The 24,861-nt window shown below is 43.7% G+C and overlaps 1 protein-coding gene across 1 annotated transcript in view; it reads left to right on the forward strand.

Moving 5' to 3' along the window:
• The first annotated feature begins 4,007 nt into the window (after positions 1-4,007).
• gjc1 (gap junction protein gamma 1) overlaps positions 4,008-24,861 on the forward strand; it is a 48,659-nt gene continuing 27,805 nt past the window's right edge. Inside the window, exon 1 of the mRNA XM_062408475.1 lies at positions 4,008-4,742. The gene's annotated coding sequence lies outside the window, so the exon portion shown is untranslated. The remainder of the gene's footprint in view (positions 4,743-24,861) is intronic.

Genomic DNA, 24,861 nt, shown 5'->3' on the forward strand with positions numbered 1-24,861 from the left:
AAACCACTTGAATCTCAAACTGAGGCTGATGACACACTTGGTTCCTTCTGTATGAATAAGTGGCTCTAATTGGGTCAACACCCCTTGTAGACGTCACCTGCAGGATATTAGATCTTTCTCCTCTGTGCTAATTTCACAAAGTGTGGAAGTGATTTGACCAGTTCAAGTGTCCAGGTTGTAGGTGAATCATTTTTCATTTGCAGCTGCTGAATATACCGGTATCCATTTTTTATGTAACATTTTTCAAAGGGATTCTGTTGAATAAACATGTGAGAATCCCATTAAAACATGTTTGTGTTTGTGAGCTGGTAGCTCACCATTTACTTCCATGTAACTGTCCCATAACTCTTTCATTAAAAGTCAACATTTTGGGCGGGGGGGCAGAGAAATGTACATATGAATGCAGATAAATTAAATGCTGATGTAATTCGGTCACCGTCTTTTCCTCTGGCCCCGACATCTTGTCCCCCGCCTACAGATTCTGCATATTCCCGTGCAGGAATCTGTTTCCAATTCAATTTTGGTGTGACTCTGCATCAGGGGGAGGATCTGGGAATTTCTTAAACATTGTGAAACAGAACGCTTTCTGACATTGTCATCAATTATATCAGGAAATGACTCATCGATCTGAAAAGAAGAATATCTGGCATATTTTGGGGAACTGATGCAGCTTGATTAGATTTAAGGTGATTGTTTGGCCTTGACAGATCTATGGGCTCTACTGAATACCATTCTAGTTTCGCCATGTCCTAAGTGATCTTGAATTTGAAGTCTCCTGTTTGTAAGGCAGCTGAATATCCTGTGGGCAGTTTGAAAAGTTTCCACAGATGCCGGATCCACCAGAACTGACTGAGCCACAGCGGTCACCTTTCAAAGCCCAAGTACTTGATCTTTAAGACACAGATATTGAGTGGAGCGCCGGTTAACTACACTTCAAGATGAGTGAATGTTGTGTGGGTCTCGTCACCGCCGCAGACGACTTCTATGTCCGACCGACTCAGTCCCTCATCACTCAACTCCGGCCCCGGCAGTCCTGGAGGTGGTGCAGATCGGGAAGGTAAGAGGGGCCCTGGCACGAGGTTTAAAAAAGAGCTTGTGCTGCTTTGACATTTGGACTGAATGTCAATCCTGTCCAGCGAGACGAGGCATTTTTTTATTTCAGCCGACGTGTGTGGACGGCGATGGGGGATGCTGTGCCCTTTTCAAATGCATAGAGGAGGAAGAAGAAATGAAGGGATCGAGAGATTCCTGTAAACAGGAAGGCACCGCTTGGAAACGAGCCACAGTAAGTAGAGTGATGGTATCGACTCATGTCAGCAGGAGTCAGATGCTTTTAGGGATTTCTATCCTCTCACTTTGCTTTGAAGGCGTCTAGTAAACGTGCACTCAGACGACACGGTCCCGTGGCTCCTCTCTTCTGCTGGCGTGAGCCGGGATCGTGCCTGGCCCCGGGCGCTGAGACGGATGGCAGCAGCTCTTGCCGGTCTGAAACGCAGCCCCGGCCCCGGAGCACTTGCTACAATCTGTGGTTCTTGTGCTAAATATAGACGGGAGCGAGACTCTGTCCTGGTGCAAGGCTGATTAGGAGCAACCCACACCCCCCGCTCCAAGTCAGGCCTTTCACCTTTTTTTTTCTTTTTCCAGCTCCATCTGCTCTCCACGCACCTCATCAGTCACCTCTTCCTGCAGTGAATCTGTCTTCGGCTCTTACCTCTCCTTCATCTTGTCCAGCATCTCCACGCACACCTCTTCTGCTCTGTCCTGTGTCCGACTCAATCACACTTGTCTCTCTCTATTAACGTTAGGGGGGCAGACCTCTGTCCCCCAAGAACATCCAGCCCAAGGTAGGGCATGTATGTGTAGGCTGTTCATAGTTATAGGTTACTACTCTGAGTAAAAAAACTAACTGTAAACATAAACAGTTGTTTTTTTGGTATTCATATATGTCATTGAATAACCTATTAATAATGTACAGTTCTATATCACCTTTAAATGTGAGTCCTAGCATGTTTGCTCTTATTTGCCAAACAACGTCCTATTTCCGATGTCTTCTACTTGGAACGGCCTGTCCTACAGAAACACAGGGGGGCGCCATCACTGTCCAGCAGGTCTGGCAAGGTCAAAGCTGAGAGCACACACACACCAAACGCAGAACCACATGACTGTGTGACTCCTGCACCCTAGGGCACCTGAAGGACCCACAATACTGAGTCACACTCTGCTGACTGAGGATCCAGAGGTGAATCCATCCCAGACCGACTGAGGCTGTGCTTGCCCGGGCAGCAGGATTAGAGGAGGGGTATCGGGTGGGGCGTGGGGGGGTAGCTTGATTTGGAACAATCAAGCTACAGACTCAAAGCAACTCGCTGTTTTAATTGGACGAATGAGCCACGTTCTCCCGTGCTCGAGGCCTAGCACATATTGAGACCAGACGTGCAGCCTCACACACTGAGCTGCTGTATACCATTCAAAAAAACACCTCAGAGACATCATCCGCCGAAGGATCCGTGTGCGGCAGTCGTTTCCTTCGGAACATGGTTTGAAGCCCCGTGGTGAAATTGGTCCTTTTTGCCATATGTCACCAGACTGTGAGTTTCCATCTAACAGGGTAAACTCGTAATAGGTGCACTTGGCTCTGCAACCTAATAACTGAACAACTGAGGGCCTAATGATGCATCTGTGAGGGGCCGACACACACACACACACACACACACACACACACACACACACACACACACAAACACACACGCTAGACCGGTACAAACCAGACCAAAGCTGATCTGCTCTGTTATAACTCTACATTGGCTTTACTGTCAGTGTTTTTACCTCCGGCACGGAGGGTATATTTTAGTCTCTGACTCAAATGATTTCCATGAATTTTTTCTAAAGCGCTGGAGCGTGACTAAAGGAATAACCCTTTAAATGTTGGTGTCGATCCAGATCAGAGGGCATTATTTCCCCCTCTTTCTTTCACATTGTGAGAATGGATGTGTTTTTTTTTTCAACATTTTTGTTAATTTCTCAGGGTTAGGGAATCTTGATGAAAAATAAATCCTTGGCTGAGGTAGGCCCTGTACTGAATGACGTTTGAGTTTCTATATTATTTCATTTGAATTCTTTCACAATGTGTTTTTTGTCCCACTTCACAGCATGCATTGCAGAAAGCCCCTTGAAATTGCTTATGTGTTTAAAAAGCTGCAATAAATAACAAAGTTAAAAAAAACTCCTGACTGCTGCAAGGTTTTATTCTGTGAGGGACGCCAACATTTTTGAATATAGCTAACAAGACGTGGTGCATTGAATTCACAGAATATCAAACACACAAAATAAAAGTGTTTCTACCTTTTTTGGTAATTCTATACAAATCTGTAAAAGCATGATAATAAAACGACACCTCGGCAGTTAATCCCATGGATTGTGGTGGCAGCTGATTATGCCGACTCACATATGCTATACCACCATCATAACAAGTGTTATTGCTGCTCCCTTCATCTCTGGGCTACTTTAAACATTGATGCTAGACACTGTCTTTTCTCATGAATGTTGTAATATTATTATTTTGTTGCTGAGACTCTGAGGTTTCCACATTTTTTCTCTGTTGAAAGTTTTTTTTGTAATAGTTTTTCCTTACTGTTGTCGAGGGTTAAGAACAAAGGATGTAACCCTGTGATGCAAAATGTGATTTATGAATATGAGCTGTACATATAGAATGTAATGGATTGATAGGTAATCCAATGATTATTTCATTCATATCAATATGATATAATTATGTGAATCCACTGGGTAATTTCTTTAAGGCTCCGCAATAGAGGCTGCGAACCTAAAGTGAAGCTTTCGTTTAAATGTGGCTCCGATGCCCTTTTCTTTTAGGGCAGATGTTTATGTACCCGAGATGTGTGTGCGTGTGTGTGTGTGTGTGTGTGTCAACTCGGCTGCGCGCACTGTCAAATACGCGTACGCGCAGCATCCTGCTCTCCTGCTCCTCCTGCTCCTCCTGCGAAGGAGGGTCGCCACAGCTCCAGTCGGAGGATCCAGCTGTCAATCAGCAGAGACCCCCGCTCAGCCGGTGTCAGGTTGTGTGTCTGTGTGTGTTTGTGGCACATCGCGGAATCCCCGCTCCCGATAAATACGAGCCCAAAGACCCCCCGCCGGATGCATGTGGACCTCCGGTGATCAACAGATCTGCAACTCCGCTGTCCGCTCCCTCCGCGAGCAAGACCGAGATGCGGGACCCGACGGACGGAACCGGAGCGAACTGGCACGTGTGACACATTCCGACCAGATTCTCAGGCCCGTCTCACGAGACATGGAGCAACCGGCTCTTTGGTTCTAATCCCCGAACTGTTCCTGGCGGCGGAGCAGCCTCAGTTTGTGCCAAAATGACCAGACCTTTGTCTCGCGTCGCTGTAATGGAACGGGCCCGCTGGAATTTTGGCACGGGTTTTACGCAGCAGACCACATAGTGGAATCGAGGCTCCTCCACCGAAGACAGGCTCGTGCGGCTGGCTTGGACAAAGAGAGCTCACGCATCTCGTAGTGATGCTTTGAGATACGAACCAGGCAAAAGAAGAAGAAGAAAACGCACCAGTGAAACACGCCGCTGGTTCCTCCCGAACAAGTGGAGCTGATCATCAACGGCGGGATTCAAGTTTGGACCTCAACGAGACCACAGCAACCCTTCCCTCCCAAAACACCAGGATCTCCTTACATCTTAAAGCATCTTCACAGACTCGCACAGAGCGGTAAGAACCCGTCAATTGGTAACCAGTAATGTGATGTGCTTGTCTTCCAATGTGGCTGATCTCCCACCTAATGGGAGCCCTGCTGAGGGGGGGGGGTGTCGGGGGGTCACGGGCGCACGGGTTGGCCCCCTGACGCGCAGGCGGCGGTGGCGTCTCCGCGTTTAATTTCTCTGTAATTCGCTGCAGATTCTCGCCCATCTGTCCCCGTGTGGCACTTCGGACGAGGTCAAGCTGTGCGCGGCCACAGATGAACTTCAATTCTTTTTTTGTGAGGAAAAACATCTCGTTTTAATTGGCCTAGGCTGCTAATTAGGAGTCCGCGTGCAAACCTAACAGCTCCAATTCAAATCCAATTTCAGCCTGGGAAAAAAAAATCTTGGTTCGATATCTTACCACAGGGTTTCCACAGCCTTTTGTTCTCAGATCCAGGAACATGGTGTAGATGGGCGGTGCAGGGATTCTCCTCTTGGGTTTGGGTGAAATCCTGCAGGAGATGTTAAAATCAAACGCACACTTTGTTATGACTTGTATTGGTTGACTCATGAGGGTAATTAACAATGAATATATTTCACAACTGCTGCACAGCCTTGCCTGTTTGCACTGTAATGATGTATAACAGGCAGGCTCATATATAAATCTATTGAGTTGAATGGTTTCCATTGGGATGAGAAACGTGAATCGTTATTTAGAATATACAGCAATTCTAATTCATGTGCTTTATCTATGATATATGATGTAGTTGTTATATGTGCGTTTATAATATGTGCACATCTGAACCCTTTGGATTGAATTTGCACCACCATGTTGGTGCTGGTGTTTTTACCCATGATGCTCCGGCTCTAAAAGCCTTTTACCTCTCCTACAACAGAATGTGCCAATTACTGTATTGCTTTGGCAGCTCCTACACACACATGCCACACACACACACACACACACACACACACACACACACACACACACACACACACACACACACACACACTGATTTAGTGATTATCTCATCATTTCTGAAGTCAATATATCAAAAAGAAACACACCCACCACTCAGAGCAGTTAACCCGGGAGCAGCCGGCACCTGGCATCATTCACCGTGATGAGAAACCGTTGCATTGTGCCTGGACGCCTTTGAAATGTGCCACGTTGCTTTCCTGCGTGGAGCATTTGTCAAAGCCACACCGGCAGCCTCTCAAATATGAGCCACCGTAATGAGATTCTCCCCCATGTGCCTCGGAAGAATCCTCGACACACGTAGAGTCACTGTGATGGATTTGGGCTGAAAGACGTTCTGATGCCAGTGAGTGATGCTTGTTTTCCATCCCAGCATATAGGCGGTATGTATGTATTCTGGATGTATTATTTAAGCGGCCGGTTGAAGCTCATCTACTTCCATCCGCCCGTTGTTTTCCATCCAGTGAGTGTGATTTTGGCATTTCACATTTCACAGCCTTGCGTTAGCTGTAGATTTACTGAACATTTTTATTTTGTGAAATTGTTTCTGGGAGGCAGTCCATCTCTGCTGCTCCGGCACCCCCCATCCACCCCTCCCTCAAAACCATTATTTCACTCCCTCTGGCTTGGAGCAGAAACTTGCACCAATATGAGGAGGCGAAGTCGACCCCTGTGCACTCCAGCGCCGGGAGAGAGATGAGGAGCAGATTCCGTGTGGCAGCAAGGAAATGCCCCCATCACTTGAGCTGTAGTGTCATGACCGCGCTGTTCCTGTCCTCCTTTCTTTTACTGTAATATCACACAGCGCTGGGAACACTGCTCCCCGAAAACCTCATGAGTTGGCAGATATAAGTCATAAATTGTGAATCTGATGTTTATTAAATGATCCGAAGACATCTTAGAAAAGAATGAAAAATGTTTCACAGCCTTTTAGGTGAGTGCCGGGTTGATTTATAACACAATGTATAAATGAGTTATTCAATTGGGAGGGATCCAACGTGAGTCCATCCAAGAAAAGGCTCCAAAGACCACCAGTCTTTGGAGCCTGATAGAAACGCTGACAAAACAACTGTGTTCATTTCACATTTAATTTGATTAATGCCTGAAATGTAGAAATATATTCAGATCCTCTAAATACATTACTAATACTGCAATAGATAAATACTCCATGTACAAGTATAAATCCTCAGGTGTTTCAACAAAGTCAAAGCATCAAAGAAAACTCCTATTTCAAAATACGGCCACATACTTGGTTGAACTGTCAAATATTTGACTATTTGATTATGATTACTGATCTGTTAAAGCATAAGTAGCATTTTACCGGCGATGATCGAGTTTAAGTTAAAGTATGATAGTAAGAATTTGAATCTGTTGGCTCTTCATATTTAATTTCTATAAATATTCATGTGGTTTGCAGGAAAAGATTAAATGTAAATAAATCTTATTTGTAGTACATGCATCATCTAGTAAAATAAAAATAAGAATACACTTAATTGCAATTAATTCAGATTTATCCATAGCACTTGAATCTATGTGTTTAGTTGCATTCCACTAATGCAAAGCAAATTCAAATCTTCACCATGCTAGAATCAATCACAATAATTTCATGGTGTAACCGTACCTGGAGCTTTTGGAAACAGGTGGAAGCTGCTCTGCTCTGTTCTCTGTTATTGAATTTTAAATTGCTTGTCACACACGGAAAATCAATATTTTTCTTCCACCTAGAGTTTCACTGGGTGGAAGTGATTGATTAACTGAAGACGAAGCAGATTTCCCTGCAACTTTCCAGTGAATTTTCAAAAGTACAATTTAAACAGTATCATGGTTTAATGTTATATTTAATTACATGGAATAGGGAATAAAAAAAAGACTCAAATTCTTTCATAGCAAACGTTATGCTGAAGCTGTAATGGTGATTTCTAACCAGCCAAGAAAACATCAGCGTCACAGCTCCACAATTCTCACATATTACAGAAAAGGCATCAGTAACTTTCAATCGTTAAATTGCCTAATTTACACCATTTAAACTCAACATCAGCAGAATATCGTCTGCAACAAACCTTTCTAATGTCATTTAAATGCGTTTTCTATGTTAATTGATTGCAATTAAATCAGGCATTTACAATTCCCTTCATTGTAAACTGAAATGTCTGCAGGGATGTGTTTAATCACAATTACACGCTTTGCAGGCAGATATCTTTGAGTAACTGGAGTAATTCACTTCCTGTTTTTCCCAGACTCCTGCCTTCAGAATGTGTGATGTGAAGCCAGGCCAGTAAGAGCTACCCCCCCCCCACAAAAAAAAACAACCACACCCACTTTTGCCGTCCACGAGGAGCGGGGGGGGGGGGGGGGGGGGGGGGCTGCAGCATTCAGACGCTCAACATGTTGTGACATTGACGTCCTGAAAAGTCCACAAGAGTTGTGGATGAAATATGAGGCGCTGATGGGAGCTCCATCACCACTGAGGCCTTGTTCCTTTAAATGGCTTCGTGCAGTATGAAACATCAAGGTGTTGTGTTTATATCTTGTTCGGCAGACATGAGAGCAGTGCCAGCCTTAATTCTCGGAGTGCAGCACACCGCGGGGGAAACGGTGTCTTTGTCCGTGCCAACTCCGTCTGGATTCCCTCCGCCTGACACCCTGTACCCTGCTCTGCGTTTTCTGGCTGCCAGTTCCTGTAAACGGCGTCACGTGCGAGGGCGAGCACGGCGAAGGTGCCTCGCTCTCTTTGTAATTACAGAGTGATTAGAATTGATAGAGGTCATGGAAGTCTCGAGTGGTAGACAGTGGTAGAGTGTGTGTTTAGTCGTCGGGCTCCCCTGTTTGTGTATATTTGTGCCTTATTTGGTGGGAGAACTTTCATCTGCACTGACGCTGTTGAAAGTACAATGTCGATGTGATTTATGGATTTGGATGAAGTGTGTGTGTGTGTGTGTGGGGGGGGGCTGTTAATGGAATGAGCAAACTGTGATTTTCCTGGAGAATAGTTTGAATGACTATGATTAAGTTTTGTTCAGTTGCAGCGATATGGAAATATTTGGAGAGGCTGTGTGTCTTTAGATGTTTGTGACGATTCAAACCAGATTTTAGTGAAGATATTTTTGACCTCCATGTTTCCCCCGGAACTCAGGCAGATCACATGCTGTGGATGAATCTGTTGAGCGACAGATTACCGGGGGTGTTAAGTGGCCGTTTACAGAGCGCAGCTCGACCTGCTTTCGTTTCCACAATGCCTGATGTTTCAGGTGAAACTCGGAATATCAGGCAGCGATGAGGAGAGTGGGCAGGCTGTGTCGAGCTCCCGGTGACTCACGATGACTCCTCAGGAAAACGAGCCCTGAGGTCGACCCTGGCCCTTCGCAAACAGCCAACATGTTTCGAGCTGTGTCGCTGCACGTGTTGCTGCGGTGCCACAGCACATCTCTGAGTCTTTAATTGAAAGAGGAAAAAGAAAAAATTGATAAGAAATGTCTGACAATTTGAATCCTGACCACCACGGCCCCTGTCATCCATGTGGATCTGCAGCAGCCACTGATGGATATGCAGAGTCTGCGATGCAGCAGTACTGTTTACTTCAGATTTTATTCAGTGCTGTGTTTGCTCACACGGAAGCTTGTAATTTAATAAGCACCCAGGAGAGTTGATTGCATTTATTCAACATATTCTCAAACAAATGTGCTGAGGAATTGATTGGCCTGTCAACAGGAATTTACTCATCAACAGTTTTCATAACGGATGAAACTCTAGGATATTTATGAGGCAAAACTTTTTTTCATAAGTTGCTGGTTTGAGATACGAGCATATGACAATCTGCCACTTTTTACAGTTTTATTTCGGTATTCAGTAAATTATCAAGGGTTTTAAATGTTGTTCAGACGTAAGAGGCAATTTAAAAACATGATTTTGGGCACAGAGACGGTGCGATGATACATTTTGTTTACAATTTCATTAGCTTAACAACCAATAATGACCAGAAAAATGAATGAATTATTTGATAATGTAAACAATTGTTGGTTTACCAAATTTACTCTTCAATCAGGTAAATCCGGTTTTACTTAATAAATTGTCTGTATAATGTTTTCTATGCTTTATCCTGTATTTGAAATCAAGCCTTTTTTCCCTGTCATGTGGAATTATCATATTAGGGCTTGAACCAATGATTATTGTCATTGTGCAGGGATAATATCTTTACATGAATCAAAATAAAACACAATTTTTCATCACCAGCCCAAAGAGATACCTAAATAGTAAATGTTCTACGTTTGACTGACCCCAGACCATAAAAACTGAAAAGGTTTGAATAATTTCCAGTGATATGAAACAGAGAGAAGCAGTATATCCTGGTCCCGGCTCTGAGAAGGAGGGAGACCCTCGCTGAGTGTGGATGAAATCTGATGTCACATCCATGTGGCCTCCACTCATGAAGAGATATGGGCAGTCTGGCAAATGAGAACAGTCATGAGGCTCCTTCCCAGCGGGAATGTCACTACAACATACCTCAGACGTACATACTGTGAGCCAGTACACACACACAAACACACACACACACACACACACACACACACACACACACAAACACACACACACACACACACGCACACAGATGCACTGAGCCGTGCACGTACAGAGATGTTTACGCTCCAGTCCGTGTTGAACATGCATATTCAAACTGATATGTCGGACTCAGGAATCTGTGCATGCTGACACATTTACATATGAGCTGAGCCGTCGGGGCCCGGGCTGTGATGCGGGGTGACAGGTCTTATGCCACTTCCCTCGGGGTCACCAGGGGGGGGCGGGGCCACAACATGACAGGCCGAGAGATGCGTTTCATTCACTGTCACGGTCCAATGACACAACTTTACCTCCTCTCTCTCTTTTAGTCAGGCGGAACATTCTGACTCATACCTGTTGTTTTCCTGTCGTCTGTGTTCTGCAGCTCGTGCTGTTGGTGCAGGTTAACTTCCTCACTGGGATGAGGTCAAGTGATCGCTTTGTTGTTCTCTTGTTACTGGACACGGACCAGTCATGAGGTTTGAATTCTTAAAGGACTTATTTAGAGCACATGAATGATATGCACATCTCAGACTTCCCTCTCCTCACCTTTTCTTTACATGTGGGTTGTGGATAATGCACTAAAAGCTCCTGTGTGAGCACATCGAGGATCAGGAGATACATATGAAATGGCAGCAGTATTGTTTTCATCACTTCTGTTAATTGCCAAAAAAAAAAAAACTTCTTGTTTGTAATATAATGCAGTCAGTCGTCCTTAAGTGTGTTAAACTTGTAACATACACAAACCGACTTGAGGGATGATTTGGCTTGGGCAGCACTAGTTTAGGTGTGTTTTAGTTTCTCCCAGAATCAATCTTCACACAGCCTCGACAAATGATATAACGGCTTAAAACGCCAAGTCTCCTGTCTTTTGTCTCAATGACTTCCACATCGCTGTAGCACCTGTTAAAAAAGAACTGGCTCCTAACTGTAAGATAGATACTGAGATACTACTACAGACAAATTTCTTCTATTTGACAAGAAATATGTATATTTCTGTGTTATGTTTATGTTTGTGCCTCTATAGGTTTATCTCACTAACTCGTATATTCCTTCTCAACTCTCGGTTATATTATTTAAAATGAGAGCAGGGTCGTGACTGTGATCAAATGGCTTGGGGAACGGTGAACTCTGGATTTGGGTGCATTATTTTCAGGGTTGGGCACAGTTGTGCTTTCATTTGTCTTCCCTAAAATATTTAGCTTTTACAGTATGATATCTGCTTGTAGCAAACTCAGCACGATTTTATGTTTTTTATTGAAAAAGTAAAAAGTGACTAAGATGTCGAGATGAATATACAATTAGTATTTAAAGGTCTATTGGTACATTTCTAAAATACTTTTTCATCTTATTTGTTCTAATCCTCTTTACATTCCGACGGCCATCAAAAGTTTAAGTGGGGGGAGGAAACCAGATGTTTATGGCCCTCGCAGGACTTTAATAAAAAGGACCAATCACTTTATTTTGACCGGATGAAAGGATTGGCTGGTGTAACCTCTGTCCCAAACTGATGAGAGGGCTGATGGGATAGGACGCCCTATTGTAGCCTGCTCTTGGCATTTTTTCCTGGTTAACCAACCATAGCTTTAAGCTAAACCACCATCTTTCCCAAACATTACACAAAATCCATTTGCCCTGTGTGTAAATCAGGATCCCAAACCCACAGTCCTTTGCTTTGTGTGCTCGCCATCCACCCACTCTAAATCCCTACATACATTCATATACCACCACTGTATTGTTGGAAAAGATAATTAACTCAGATGATATAATCCAGGAAACAAATAAGTTTCAGATCAAAACGCCATTAATGCTCTATAAACATAAATTATATGTGACAAAGAGAGGATACAAGGTTAGATTTTGTTTTCCTTTGAATATGTCAACAATAAGGGTTTGAAACAATTTATTTCAATTTTGTCATAGGTCAGGTTTAACAGAGCCATTAACCATATTAAAACTTTAACAGACTCCAGCCTGGTAAGAGTAACATCCTGGGGGAGGCTGCTGGTGTCAGCTGTATTGAAACATATAGCAGCCAAAGTTGTGTTCACAGACTGTTTCCACTCTCAGGATCTATAGGGGCAGTGGAGGAGGCTGCAGCGATTCACAGTCACCTTCATAATCTGCAAAAAACACCCTCACGAGTGATCAGCAGAGCAACGCTGACACTGTGGAGAACATATTAGAATCCATAAGGGGATCTGTGCCACAGCACTGCACATGGCGGAAGGCACGCGCTGATCCGGCCACGAGCGCTCACGCCTGATTGGCCCAGATGGGGCAGCCACGGCCGGGCGACGTCCCCCTCGCTCTCTGTCACTGGAGTAGCTAAGCAGAGCAGCCAGGTTCAGGGACCGCGGCCGACACCCTGTCACTGCCCTGCCTGGCACACTCCACCACACACTGAGGCAGGCGGACCCACACACACATAGAGACTTACACATAAAGAGACTTACACACATAGAGACTAGCACACACACGTATGCACAGACAGAAATGTGAGGAACACTGGACCACGCAGCGCCGAGCAAACCTGAAGTAGTCGAGGTCACAGCGAGGATTGCGTGATGTCCGAAATGTGTTTCTGGAAAGGAAACATTTTTCGGGGGCGTTTTTGTTGCCCGCGTAGTAATGATTCATCACAACAATAACCAAATGCACATATTACTCCCATTTCGTCAGTGCTGTGTCAGCGTTTTCCGCCCTTCCATCCTCTTCCACTCCTCCCTCCCCTTATTTGCCACATTCAGAAAGGTCACGGCCTCCATTACTGGGCCACGGAGCCTAGCTCAGAGCAATGCACAGGTTTGTGTACCTTTAATTTATTTTCAGCACGGAGTGAGTTAAAGAATCTGTTTGTCTATCAAAGCGCGTTTCTGCCACCTCCACCTTCTCCAGTGTCAACATTGTTTTATTCATCTTAACACGCACAGTAAACCCCAGCTCCTTTCTTGAATCTGTTTTTGAAAGCTCTACCATTTTCGCACTTATGCAGATATTTTTTTTTAAAATTAAATATTTATTCTGTGATTTGGCCTCTCGTCCACACGCAAACAGCATTTTAGTCAGTAAACAGAGATTTTTAGAAACTTTGGTTTCCGTGTATCCGTGTGCAGAACAAATCTTTTGGGAAATGGTGACGTCACGTGAGTTTGTGCATAATGTTATGTTTTGAGTCGTTCTTTTTTTACGGAGGAGAAATGATCATGTTCAAAAGACATATCCGCATTGTGTAGACAAGGACTTGATATTTATCCCCACATGAATCATTAGAGTTTTGTCTCTTTAAACATCTCAGACACTGATTTAACTCAATTGAGCATCTACTAGGGTTCATGAAAAGCTAGAAGGAGACAAGTTAGACCCGGGTTATTTTTAGCCTCTGTTCCATATACAACATGTTCCTCCAGACACTAAGATGCTCCCAGGTCATTCTCAGTGTTTACGGTCATGGAAACCCTGTTTCTTCGACTTTTAACTGGGGCTTTATTGGACTCTTGGATATCACCAGAGTGGATTTCAGGATATCTCACAGGAAGAGTCTGGATTAAGTCTATCTGAATACATTTCTTACATAATAATAATAATAATAATAATAAACGAATGTTTTATCAGATGGTCCAGTGATAACAAAAAGTATGTCTATGAGTTTCATTTCAAACAAACTGGGTACAAAAACTAGCATGACCCTCAGTGGAGCACATACCTCCACCAAGGTCACCAACATTCCCTTATATTCAGTTCAACTGCACCAAAGTTCACACACTCATGAATATCAGTTCTCATAATGACTGTTTTCCTGTAGATCCTTGAATTATTTCTTAGGAAAACAGTGGAAATGTTGACAAACTAACAAAATCTCCCAATGTTAAAGAAAGTGCTTTGGAACTTCTCCCTGAGCGCACATTCTTCCAGCAGGTTTCATGTTAATCCATGCAGTTGTTTTTGTGTAAACACACGGACATTGATGAAAACAAAACCTCCTTGGTGGAGAAAATATTCCTGAAACTGTATAAAAAGCGTTGTATGTACAAAAATGCCTCTTAGTGAGGTTATGATTCTTTTCTTGTCATATATGAAAATAATTATGATAATTTTGGGTTTTCTATCATGGTTGGATAAAACAACAATTTGAAGCGAATTTCGGAAGTCGTTATATACAGTTTTTAGAAGTTTATAGGATAAAAGACAGATTTATTAGACTTAACTAATCACTGAACTAAATTTGTCTTGAGTGATTTCATGCTATTCTGTCAACTTTTCTTCCGTATCATGCAAACTAATCACATTAAGGCTGTGAACAGTGATTTCTTTCACAGTTTAGTGATAATAACATTTGATCTCACAATGTTAAAGAAAGTGATGGAATGGGCCTGATCCAGATCCAAACCAAAATGTAGTGAGTTCTTTCCTGACCCACACCACATCCATCCACCAAGCTTCATCCTGCTTTCATCCAAACAGACAGGGGTTAAATTGTCCCTGAAGGAGATGATGAGATATTGAACGCTCGTCCACTGATTCGATTTTTCCCACGAAAAATTGTTTTTTAGGGACTTCGTGTTTACTTCTATTTGTGATTTATTGTGATCAACTTGATTACACTCTTAAGCAGAGGCTGAATAATGCTTCATCACCAACAGACTGATGAATCAACCTGTCAGCTTCCTTGTGCCTCCATTAGTTTTTTGGCACAGCAGCAACTCCTTTCGCTTATTTTTGTTCTTTCCTGTTACATCACCGACACGTGACATGTCTCCCAGGACAGTCCCGTCCTGTCCTTTCCTCTCTGTCTCTTCTCCTGGAGTCATGTTTAAACAAAGTAACATTCATACATGAGTGGGTTTCCATGGCCACAAGGCCTCAGGATTATCTGAGCCACAGCCCACCATGGTGTGATGGGAAGGAAAAAGCCCAAAGGGGCGCACAGATGCTCTCGTGCTACTAGTGTAGCCTCGCTGATAGCCTCACAGGCTAACACTTTGAGACTCTACATCTAAAACAAAGGGGAGAAAGGGGAGGGTGGGGTGGAGGGGGTTCACTTGACAGAGGAGCTTAAGGCCTAACTTTAAATAGCTCTGTGCTCTGTCAGATTTTTTTCTTCTTCTCTGTTTATTATTGGTGCGGGCCTCTGCTGCACGGGACAGACTCGAACACAGTGAGCAGAGGAGGGAGCGGAGCCTCTCTGCTAAAGAAGCCTCGAGACAGACCGTTTACATAAAGTTTAACTCAGATGACGAACGTGTTTGTTCTCAGAATGATAATGACTTAGTGGTTGTATGCCCCCAGCAGCTGCAGCAGCAGCAGCAGCTTCCTCTGCTGGCACAAGGCGATTGTTTCTGGAACTCATCATTGCTCCGGCCTCCAGCCTGGTGTGGGAGCTCAAGAGAAGTTGCAGCCCCTCGGCTCCAGCTACACACTTCCCCTTCAAGTCAGTGAACTTGCTCAAGCACTTAACCCAAGGGTTTTTGGTTTTGTTCCTTTTGGTTCATTGTCCCCTTGTCTTAAAGCTGTCGTCCTTAAGATTTGGGTCCCGGTGGATTTAAAAACACACGCGATCATAATTACGTAATAAAATTTGTCTTTATATTACTGCAAACATTCCTTTGGAAACTTCGTTTTCATAAATCCAGTAAAGGAGTTTTAATGTGCAGGAAAAGCCCCTAATGTTGCTTTAGTAAAGTGGTCAGTGAAAAACTATCCTCTGATCAATCGGATTCAAACAACCTGATGAACATGCTGCCTTTTATTGCTTCTTTATGACTGTGTCTTTGTTTCTGTTTTGGTTTATTTGTTGGCAAGATTATGCAAAATCTATCAAAATGATGGAGGAGGGATGGAGTTTGGAAAAAACGTAAAAAATGTGGCGCTGATACATTTTTTTCAGGGGCAGATCCTTCTTCTTTTATCACTAGAAAAATTTTCATTAATATTTTCACAGAATAATACATAATTAGAATGTTGTTTTATGATAGATAAATCATTTAGGACATCAGACTTCTTCCTTTCTATTCTGTATTACCACTATGGGAGCTACAGGAAGAAGGAGGTTTTGGGTTTGAATCCTGGTTTATGGAGTTTGTATGTTCTCCTTGTGTCTGTGGTTTTCTCCACATAAAGAGACGCAGAATGGGGTTAGTTTTAATTGGAGATTCTACATTGACCATGGGTATGAATGGAACATGAATGGTTGTTTATCTCTGTTGCTTGGCCCTGAGAAACGCTGGCGCCCTGTCCCTGGTGTATCTCGCCCCTCACCCAGTGTCAGCTGGGATTGGCTCCAGCTCCCCCTGCAACCCTCAAAGGATAAACATTATGGATAATAGATGGATGGAATTTCCCGACTGTATAATGTTTACTCTCCCACTCCTGCCCTAGTATTGAATGTATTGTACTTTACAGTAAAATTAGGTAACCTTGTTGATAGCCCATTTCCTGCAAACCGTGGCTGCTCCTGATTGTGAAACCAACCACACCAAGGCAATTTCCTGTATGTGCAAATAAACATGGCAATAAAAATAATTCTGATTCGGATCTGATTCAATTAAGGAACAATACATTTATGAGAATGACTGACGAGTTTTGTTAACTGGTTGCGGTCAGCACTGGAGATGTTGATATATAGTGTTTAATGTAGCCACTGCCCTGGTATCAGTGTGGTAAAAATCTTATGGGTCGTTCCATAATTGGACTCTGAGCTATAAGAGATTAACATTTCCATCTTACACTTGTGTTTACTTTATCTGTTCTTGTCACAAAAGCTTTACGTAGCCGTAAAGAAAAATATCTTTGACTCTGTCTGTACCTTAATGTGGGCGAACGTAAGCACTGCACTGTGTGGTCCTTAGTGTGATGTGGGAGGCTCCATCAGGTTGCTGTACACACTGCTCTGCGCCTCGGCCCTGAACGAGTTTTCCTCAGGCTACAATGGGCTTATGGAATCCATACTCTCGGCTCCGACACCATGTTAAGGCAATCCTTAATCACACGTCTCTTTATCCAGCACTTCTGTGGCAAGGTTTGAATCTAAAGAAAATACTGATCCGTCAACATTATATAACCATGCCCACGCGGCATCGCAATAACTCTTGTGTGGCCCTATTTAAATGTGTTCTTATGTTATTTTCTCCCTCTCTGTTCTTTCATCGTTTTGCTTGTTCATTCGTCTTCGGGAGACATCGAGACCGTATTGATGACAACGTTTGCCTGGTTTCTTTCATTTCTGGCTTTTATATGCGATGTCAGTTTGAGCCAAATCCAATTTTGTACACAACCAGACCCGTCAGCTGACACGACAAGCCCGATTGGATGATTAAAGTTGCATTGGAACAAGTGTAACCGTAGGCGAGGACATATTGCTGCAAACGGGGCTCTTTTTGTTCTCCAGTCATTCAGCATGTTTCCCTCTCAGCTCCTCCATCCATCCCTCTCAGGCCTTTTTCACTTTCTTTCCTCCCCTTCGCGACAGCCTTTAAGTGCTTTGTGGAAAATGTGATTGCTCCCGGTTCCGTTTACATTCACTCGCCATCTGCCGAAATTGGCTGCGGCTGCGAATCAATTCTTAATGTTGGCAGCTTTGCGTTGACTTGCTTCCTTATCTTCCCCCTGGTCTCCGGCGTGTTTTGATCCATAAGCACCAAACAAAACAACTGTGGAATCCACGGCTCACGTGGAGATGACATCGACATAAAAGACGAGGCCTGCATGGGCGTCTGTCATGGATCTAATAACAGGAGAAAAAGCCGCAGACATTTGAACTGTCGTCGTAGGAAAAGGGCGGCTGTTACTTGAAATGAACACCGGCTCCGTTCTATTCAGGTGTCTCCTCTAAGCCGTGACATTTGGTACGATGCTTTAAATCAAACATAATTCAGTCTTCTTCATTTGTTGATTTATAATACACAACAGCCCAGAGGCCTCTTGGTGCCCTGTTTGCATAAAACTAAATTACAACCACATAAATTACTGATACATGAAAATCAATGCTTGTGGCCATAATCTAGGCAATGAATATAAATCTTATCACAACAAATTTGGAGGACTGGTTTATCCTATTAATACTCATACTTGACCTGAAGATCCTATAACATGGTGTAGCTTTCCAACGAGATAATAGGAAATATGAATGATACCATCTTCATTTTAATCATTTAAACAGTTTAATCCTTTTTACCCTTGAATGCGTTTCAGTGTCAAGCCACAAACCTGACCAGCTGGACGGCTCCTCGTGCCCTCTCAGTTTCTCCACATGGATGAACATTGGAGGGATTTTTCCCAATAAGGCGCCTGTCTTATGGAGATAGGGTTTATAAATCATAAAGTACTTGAGCAGTGCAGTTGCTAAACTCAAAATTGACGAAATATATTAAGTGGTTTAGTTAATTTAGCCTCTTCTCTGGGATTCAACCTGAACTCAGAAATCTTACAGAAGCAAAGGAGATATTTAAGTCGAGCTGCTCCCACTCACTGTTCCCGATTTATGCCTCACCACTGTATCCTATAAATCTGTTATTTACACCAACATCTTTGTCCAGAGCCTGTGCTATTCTGTGGTTGAATTCAGGCTGAACTCTGTACCGTTGTCTGATAAACCTTGGCCGCTGCATCCTGACTGTTCGCTCCTTAAGGCGAGTGCAGTGGTGGCGGAGCAACAGTGTCCATGGTGCAAGTACGTGATGGCTGATGAATGCTTCACAAAGGACTGACTTACTACCCGTTATAATATCTTGAGAGATCCTTGTCCCCGGTTCATTCATGGCCAGAAATAAATATGAACGATGTCCTGTGGATTGCTCAGAATAAACAGTGTCAGGGTCAGTGTCCGCCAACACAGCCCTATGTTTTTGTGATTGGATGTCCCATGAGCGTATCCTTGAGCCTGGTGCTTAACCCGAACCAGCTGAAGGCAGCAAACAAATTACTCTTATAAATAGAAAAAGAGGTTTGTACAGAGATGTTCGTTTTGGGGTAAGTAGCCAAATGTTTCAGGCCAACAAAATTCTTCCAGATTCGACTTAATCCCATTAAAGTTGAGTTCCAACCTGATAATTAAAAACTGCATATCTCATATACTAAGAGACTGCAGCTTGCTCTTCAACAAGCAAACATTGAACTTCTTTCACTTTATGGCCAACTGCACCGAGACAAACACAGGATTAGGAGGTTCATTTAAACAGTAAAAAATTATTCTTAGGTTATCTTCTATAAAAAAAAAGAAAAAAAGAAGCTTATTAAATGTATGAAAATAATTATAAACTGCAGTTTGTATTTAAACTGAACCGATTTCGATGTACTAAAGATGAAGAAGGAATAGGAATTAGACTTTTTGACCTGTGAGTCTTTTCCGAGATTACAGGTCGGGAATACACAAAATGTATTCACTTCATCATTTTATCCTATTATGTTATAAATACATGATTATTTTCTAATTGTGGCCAAAGAACTACGATTTTCTATAAGTTGCCTTGACCTTTTGACCTTTTGACCTTTGACAATTTGACCATTTGACCTTTGATTGTCCAAATCTGATCGGTTCATCCTTGAGGCAGAGTGAGCCTCTGTAATAAATTTGAAGACGCTGCTTCAAGGCGTTCAAGACTGACAAGATGGACAACCCCAAAATGTACTGCCTCTTGCCTCGGCTGCACGGAGCCATAAAACATGTAGTCAGTATCAAGAGGGGATGGAGTGAAACTGCGGGTGGGGGGCTGGCAGCCGACTGCTCCCTCTGCAGACCACACACCACAGGTGGACAAGAACATCAGTTTTAACTGAATTATTCATGTCAACAGGGAGACTCAGTCGCAGATTATCAAGGATTCATGTCAACAGCTTAACTCAAATGAAACATTAATTAGAATAAGGAGTTGCTCTGTGTGTGTGCGTGTGCGTGCACTCCGGCGTGTGTGCATGCCTGTGTGTTGCAGACGTCCCCGCTCTTTCCTCCACACAAGCTCAGCCAAGATCATCTGCTCAGCGTTCAGTCACTGTGATGGCAACGATGTCTCTACTTATCTGGAGTAAACAAGTTCAACTGCGTCTGGCGGTGGCATTTGGCCTCTGAGTGCTCTCCGTCCTGGCAGCGTGTTTGTTTTTGTGTGTCTGTGTGTGTGTGTGTGTGTGTGTGTGTGTGTGTGTGTGTGTGTGTGTGTGTGTGTGTGTGTGTGGAGCTGCTGCCGTTGGACGCAGCAACACAGATCTCCGATCCGGGAGTCAACGGTAGCATCACTCAGATTTGAAACCGCCCACCGCCGCAGGGCGAAAGCCACATTTCATTAAACAATGCAAATTAATTTCTGCAGGAAGTCAAGTGTGCTGCTAATTGATTGACTCACTGCCACACCCCCAAATAGAAGTCCACGACTCATGAGGCCCTAAGTGCCAATTTCACGCTAGCTACAGGGGTGGAAGTTGAATTATTAGCATGTTTGAAGTGAAATGTCAGGTGCAAAGAAAGAGACGCTTTTATTGGGACAGCTGTTAATCAGTCACTCATTAATGTTGTTGCATCGTGTTACATCCTCGGGGGGGGGGGGGGGGGGGGCTGTGGGGGCTGTGATTTACCTTCTGCTCCTCATCTGCACAGGGACAGACTCGGCCCTGACCGAGCAGAGAGCGACGAGCGCAGTTGGCAGGTCTCAGGTCTGCTTTGGCCCGAGACAATTAGCTTCACAGTGAAGACTGTGCGGGAGCAGCCCAATGCTCTTTTGTCCCCCACCCCCACTCACCTCGTTTCCTCGGTCCCGCTTTACCTCGCTTAACCCATTTGTCTTTTCGCTGTGCATTCCTAGCGTCCCTCCTCTCAGGTCGACCCAGCGAAGCTCTTTGAGTGGTTACTCACGGTCACTCGTAAATCTTCGCTCTAATCAGCTCCTGTACACATCAGCTCGCTGGGAACAGCCCCCCCGAGCTCAAGAAAACCATCTCATCAATAAGTGAAGAAGTAGTGCTCTTTTGTGTGTGTGTGTGTGTGTGTGTGTGTGTGCGTATGTGAGTGTGTCTTTGCGTATGTGTGTGTGTGTGTGTGTGTGTGTGTGTGTGTGTGTGTGTCTGTGGTAATTGACCCCTGTGCTGAAGTCTGTAAATCGTCTTGCTCCGTCAGATGGTTACTCATTCCTTTCACTGCTTGTTAGCAGCTTGTTTCACCCCAGTGCTGCATTTCACTGACAGAACATGGAATCCTGTGTTGATGCAGGATGATGTGTGTTTGCTGGTCTATAAATGCACGAATGATTACATTTTTAATTCAAATATATATGTTCTTGTCTCGGCAAAGATAATATTAAATAGCATAATTTAATCCTCATAAAAGACACAATTTATTCCCAAACCCCTAAAGCCAGATCGTCTCATTAGTTTTATGGTGCTGAGCTAAAGGTTTTGCATCTGTGGCCCTTACTTCAAAATAAGATCTATTAGTAAAAAGTAGATGCTATTTATGACTCATACACATCATTTGAAGCAAACTTATTGTGTCGTTTTAATGTTTGATAAGAATAATATTTTGCTGCTAGGTCTTCCTTTAGCCCTTTTCTCTGTAAAACATTATGAATAGGCCTTGGTGGTGTGAAATCTGGTTGGAGGGATAAACAATCACTTGAAGAGATGGTTTGAATTTGGGACACTGTGACATTTCCCATGAATGACCTGCAGGAAGAGAAAGAGCTGCTTGTGACTATATGAGTGTCGCGTAGGAAACGTTTACACTCCTGCACACACATATTGTTTTAAACTCTCACCTTTGTATACACATAATTTGATTTGTGGGGAAACCCTCACTTTACAAGTCATGACTATATACTGTATATAAGGTTGAAGGCACTTCTCCAAAGTCCTTGGGCAGTAGTGCAGTCAGAGACAATATCTCAGAAAAAAATAATCTGATGCTTACTTATCCTATTCTTTAACATGTAGGTGGTTTGATGTTGACCTACACTGCAGCCAGCCACCAGGGGGCGAGCCAGTTGCTTTGGCTTCACTTTTAGGGAGCGCTCATGTGGCCCATCTTTATGTAACGTCTCCGCCCCTGACTCGTTCAGCAGCGATGATTTCCTCTCTGTTTGCTTCTTAACGGCTGCCATGGACACTGGGAACAGAGCCTGAATACTGTTCAGGAGCGCCACCCTCCTGTCTGTGGCACAGGACAAGGTCAAAGTGAAACTTGTGTTTTGTGTAAACGGCGTCAGCATCACCGAACCTGGGAATCTACAGCAGAGGAGGAGGAAAACCCAGAGTTCAACTGTGTGTAGCTGCAGTTACATCTTCCACATATCTCACATTACATTTACTGGACAGGAATCCAAACATTGTTCTTATAAGTGGATTAAGTCTATGAAGCATTAATACATTATTTAATATTTATTACAAAATGTAACTGTGGGCCACTGGGGGTCTCTCAATCAGTACAATAACAAAAGTCCTAGTTCAGTCGTGTTTTGAAGCAGCGTGGGATCATGGGAATTGTTGTCTTCACCATCATTGTCGATGGAAATCTACCTGACGTGACTCAGACACAAGTCATCTTCACCGCTGAGGTAATGTATTGAAGTTTTATTCACGTTACGCAGCAAACAGCAATGATTAATCGTGATCAATCACAAGTGACCAATACAAACAGTGGAAAGACAAAACAGCCGACTGGCTAACTGGCTAACAATGTGTTAGCGTCCTATTACTTTGAATTAAATCGAGGGTTTCTCTGGGTTTGAACATTGTTTGAATCATTGTGCAGAACTCAACAAATATATACTCTTAATACTATATATATATAGAACAAAAATTAGGTAATTTTTTGACATTTAAAAAAAAAATTGGTACATATTATGTCTTTAATGGAGCATTACCTACAACGTAAACCTGGAATATGCCTGTCTTACAGAGAGCTCCTCTAATATCCTTTTAGAGGTTTTATATTAGTAACAATAAAACGACTAATTATTTGTCAATCGACATTAATTTCTATGGCAACTTTTATGAGGATATAAATCATGTTCCTCAACATTAATTAAATTTTTCCCTCTTCTGTTGTGAAGATTTGTTGATTTTCTGATGTGATTCCTCATGGAATTGTCATATTTCACTACTTTCTTACATTTAATGGATCAAATGGTAACCAACAGATTGATCAACAATAAAAATGATCATTAGTTGCAGTCCTGAAGCCCAAAATCTTGAAAAAAAACATCTACTGTGTAAAGGTTGGGTTGTGCAGCTGGTTTCTGGCTCACATGCGTCGGCACTGTACATGAGTGAACTCTACATGGAATGAACCATTATTCACACGTGGTGGCATGCCGTGGATGTGATGTGCAAAAAGCACTGGGTCTGCCCTTATGGTCCTTGATGGATACTGATGAGGAAGAGGAAGTGGAGGTTCTGGAGAGGGGGGATGGGGACCGAGTGAGAACAGTACAGTGAGAGCACGAAGCGGGGAGGTCGGCGGAATGGTTCGGCGTATGTGTCGGGATTTGTGGGGGCGGGTACGGCGAGGGCCCACGGGGAGGAAAGTGGGGGATGGTATTGAGCCGAGTCAACCCCGCCACCACTGCTATCCCCCCCCACCCCTTTCAGATATTATAATACCTCCATACTGTGGAGCTGAGAGTTGGGAGCAGCTAACGTTTTCTGCCCTCAGTGCCAGACTGTGAACGGGGGATGTTGCATGAGAGCTTTGTCTCTTCGCGGAGCTCGGTGCCACGGGCTGAATCAGGGCACTCCATTCATGCACTCTGTCCGATTTGGTCTCATTAGACTGTGGGCACCATGCGTGTTTAGCTTCCCGTTTGTGTCTTCCTGTGCAGATGTCTGTTTGTTTCTGTCTGAGTGTTAGAATTGATTGCTTCGCTTGCAGGGTTTTACTCTGTAGCATATGTGTGCATCAGGCGGAGGTCAGCATCTGTAACCATGGTTTTTTGTTTTTTATTTATGGACATATGAGACCTCATATCAGGGAGGGAGGGATGGTGGGAGGGGTGGACTTCTTTTTTTTTACCAAATTCAGTCAAAGATTTCCCAGCCCTCAGGCCAGTTGTGAAATCGACACACTCTTTTCTGTCTGCGTTCTCCTCAGGATCGGCCTTGTCCCTAGAAAAAGATGGCTCCCCGCGGCCCCTTATTGTTCAGGCTGCTTCGAAGCCTTGACCCCGCAAATATTTAGTCTTTTTTCGTTTTCACGTCATACGAATGTTGAATCGTAACATGCAGACGGGCACGAGTTTGTTTGAAACGCACCATCAGCGCTCTCCTCTGAGTCACCTCTCATCAGCGCTCGGCTCTTTGTATCTATCAGTCATTCAGACAGCAGAATGGCCCCTACAGTGTAGACTGAGGCTGGAAGCTGCAGCTGCTGCACACACCGAGCAGAGGCAGGGGACAGCACTCCCCCTGCTCCTCCACACACACACACACACATATCGAGAGAGAGGGAGAGAGAAAGAGAGAGAGAGAGAGAGAGAGAGAGATGGAGAGAGCTTCTCCTCCCTGTTTGTCTGATGTTTTTGCTTTGCTTTAATAGCAAGACTGATGCCATTTAAATCTTTCGCTTCAATTCACTCAATACAAATCCAGCTGCATAAGTGGGTTAGCAAAGTCCTTTACTGACACATCGGCGAGGACA

This window comes from Platichthys flesus, chromosome 16 (assembly GCF_949316205.1).
Source record: "Platichthys flesus chromosome 16, fPlaFle2.1, whole genome shotgun sequence".
Lineage (NCBI taxonomy): Eukaryota > Metazoa > Chordata > Actinopteri > Pleuronectiformes > Pleuronectidae > Platichthys > Platichthys flesus.